This window comes from Macaca fascicularis, chromosome 16 (assembly GCF_037993035.2).
Source record: "Macaca fascicularis isolate 582-1 chromosome 16, T2T-MFA8v1.1".
Taxonomy (NCBI): Eukaryota; Metazoa; Chordata; class Mammalia; order Primates; family Cercopithecidae; genus Macaca; species Macaca fascicularis.
In genome coordinates, this window is record NC_088390.1 from 33,912,743 (window position 1) to 33,916,359 (window position 3,617).

Consider the following 3,617-nt stretch of genomic DNA (forward strand, 5'->3'; position numbering starts at 1 on the left):
AAAGCAAATATAGTAAAAAGTAGAATCTAGATGGATACGTATCATATATTCACTGTTCCATTATTTCAACTTCTTTTTATATTTGAAAATTTTCACACTAAGATGTTGGGAAAAGTAAAGTGCGGAAAGGCAACAAAAAAAGAGAGACACTTTATTTATTTATTTATTTATTTATTTATTTGAGATGGAGTTTTGATCTTGCTGCCCAGGCTAGAGTACAATGGTGTAATCTCAGCTCACTGCAGCCTCTGCCTCGTGAGTTCAAGCAATTCTCCTGTCTCAGCCTCCCTTGTAGATGGGATTACAGGTGCCCGCCGCCATGTCTGGCTAATTTTTTGTATCTTTAGTAGAGACAGAGTTTCTCCATGTTGGCCAGGCTGGTCTTAAACTGGCCTCAGGTGATCCACCTGTCTCAGCCTCCCAAAGTGCTGGAATTATAGGCATGAGCCACCGTGCCCAGCCAAGAGACACTTTATGTACTAGGGGAAAATGATATAAAAGATGGTTGACATCCCATAAGTAATAATGAAGGCCAGCAAACAATGGAACTAATTTTTTTTTTTTTCAAGAGAGAGGGTCTTATTGTTACCCAGGCTGGAGTACAGTGGCTATTCACAGACACAATCATAGTATACTACAGCCTTGAATTCCTGGGCTCAAGTGATCCTACTGCCTCAGCCTCCTAAGTAGCTGGGACTACAGGCATGCTCCACCATGCCCAGCTTGGAACTACATTTTTAAAGTGCTAAAAGTGGGGAAAAAACTGTCAACCCAAAATTATATATCCAACAAAATTATCTTTTAACAATGAAGGTGGCATAGTGACATTTTCAGTTAAACAAAAACTGAGATAATTTGTCACTTGGAGACTGCACCTCAAGAAGTGGTAAAGTTATTCACACTGAAGATAAATTATACTACATTATTCAGATCTACAGAAATAAATCAAAGACATTGGAAATGGCAAATTTGTAGGCAAATACAGAAATTATTTTTTCTTTTCTTAATCTCTTTTTAATATATTAAAATTCAGTTATCCATAAAAGCAGTAATTTAATCTGAAAGTAAAACACAAGAAGCAATATTAGAGTTTGTTTGGTATATTATGTTTTAGCTTTGAAAGCCATAGAAATCAATTATCCCAGTTTTCTTCCTATAAAAGACCATTTTTTCCAAAGCCTTATATGAAAACAATTTTAATTTGAATATAATGACAGATGATATTTCATAATACTTAAAATATAAAGTGAAGTCAGTGACTCAAAAAAGTTATCACTGTAATGAGTTTAAGGGGAAAATTCATCATTTATATCATAACAGATATAAAACATAATGGTACAACTTTTTAGTGCTTGACAGGGATGAATCATGATAAAAAAAAAAGGTCAATATGAAACACTTTAATTATAGTAGCAATATCTACCATTTGAAGTGCATCCATGCTCTTTACTCATATTAGAGTCAAGTATATTTATTTTCACATGTGTTATAACTGCTATTGCAAAGGAAAAATATTGTCTTATTTTCCAAGAAATACACAGAACATTTTTTTCTTCATGGAACTTCTGCAAACCAATATAAGACCTAAATTCTTCACATAATATATAAAACAGGAGAAGCTTCCTCAGATTGATGTTTTGAAGTCTGGAATGCTGGCACTTTCCAAGGAGGCAACAAGTTCATTCCTGTAATCTGGCTCAGAGCTGCTGCTGACCATGGACCTGGAGCAGCAAACATGATTTCTTTTTAAGCTTCTTCTTTTCCACTGGTGTTTTTCCATTTATCTGTGACCAGGTCACAAAATATCTCATTAAAGTTTAACTTTGAGCCAGGCATGATAGCTCACGCCTGTAATCCCAGCGCTTTAGGTGGCCAAGGCAGGTAGGTCACTGGAGGCCAGGAGTTCCAGGCCAGCCTGGCCAACATGGTGAAACCCTGTCTTTACTAAAAATACAAAAATTAGCCGGGTGTGGTGGTGGGCACCTGTAATCCCAGCTACTCGAGAGGCTGACGCATGAGAATTGCTTGAACCTCACTTGAGCCTGGGAGGCGGAGATTGCACTCAGCCGAGATGGTGCCACTGCACTCCAGCCTGGGCGACAGAGTGAGACTCTGTATTTAAAAAAAAAAAAAAAAAAGTTTAACTTTGACCTTGCAAAAGATTCTAAAAAGGCACAATTATACCACTGTCTGCCTGTTCTTTGCTAACTACTCACTCATCTCCAGGTCACATTTATTCCCAACCAAAGTCATTGAACATCCTCTGTGTCCTTGACCTATAAAATCTATTCCTTCAGGTCCTGCAAGTCATTAAACATGGACTGAGCTGTTATAGAATATACTAGTGCGGCCAAACACGGTGGCTCACGCCTATATTCCCAGCACTTTGGAACTCTGAGGCGGGCAGATCACGAGGTCAGGAGATCGCAACCATCCTGGCTAACACGGTGAAACCCCGTCTCTACTAAAAATACAAAATATTAACTGGGCATGGTGGCAGGTGCCTGTAGTCCCAACTACTTGGGAGGTTGAGGCAGGAGAATAGTGTGAATCTGGAAGGCGGAGCTTGCAGTGAGCCCAGATCGCACCACTGCACTCCAGCCTGGGTGACAGAGCAAGACTCCGTCTCAAAAAAAAAAAAAAAAAAAAGAATATACTAGTGCAGGCCAGGCATGGTGGCTCACACCTGTAATCCTAATGCTTTCGGAGGCCAAGGTGGGAGGATTACTTGAGCCCAGGAGTGTGAGACCAGCCTAGGCAATATAGTGAGACTCCTTCTCTACAAAAAATTAAGAACTAGCCGGACATGGTGGTGCACTCCTGTAATCCCAGCTATTTGAGAGGCTGAGGTGGGAGGATTGTGTGAGCTAGAGAGGTGGATACTATAGTGAGCTGTAATGGCACCACTGTACTCCAGCCTGGGCAACAAAGTGAGACCTGTCTTTAAAAAAAAAAAAAGTATATACAAATGCAAACCGTTGGCTATTCTTCATACACAAATCCTTCATTGCTCTAAGTTGTTCTGTTCCTGCTATATCCAAGGTTTTGAGCAGGTACTGTTGGCAATCTGCTTCAGTTTGCTTTCTGCAGGAATCTTCCATCATTGGGTCATATTTTTCAACAAAAATTCCCTGAATAAACTAAACTGTCAGAGTAGACTTCCCGATACCTCCTGAACCAAGGACCATTAGCTTGTACTCATGCATGATAGGGTCTGTTTAAATACTGACAATCTACTCAATGCCATTGAAGGTGCAGTGAGACACACATCATTTTTTTTTTTTTTTTTTGGACAAGATCTCCTTCTGTTGCCCAGGCTGGAGTGCAGCGGCATAGTCACAGTTCACTACAGCCTCAAACTCCTGAGCTCAAGGGATCCTCCCACCTCGGCCTCCCAAAGTGCTGGAATTACAGGCTTGAGCCATCTGTCCCAGCCCTCACACTCTTATACACAGGGTAACCGCCATGTGGGAATCTATTCCTATCTCCCCTCCCGTCCTCCTCCCACCTCTCAAGTGCGGCTTCTGCCCGGCTCTGCATGGCGATGGCCTCTGGAGCAGTGGTTTCTTTTCACAATTTTTATAAAGTATAACTATTTAAAAAAAAAATAACAGCTT

At 40.5% G+C, this 3,617-nt stretch overlaps 1 pseudogene; it reads right to left on the reverse strand.

The window, feature by feature from the left end:
* Positions 1–1,650: 1,650 nt before the first annotated feature.
* Positions 1,651–3,278, reverse strand: LOC135967864 (ras-related protein Rap-1A-like; annotated as a pseudogene).
* Between the last annotated feature and the right edge of the window lie 339 nt (positions 3,279–3,617).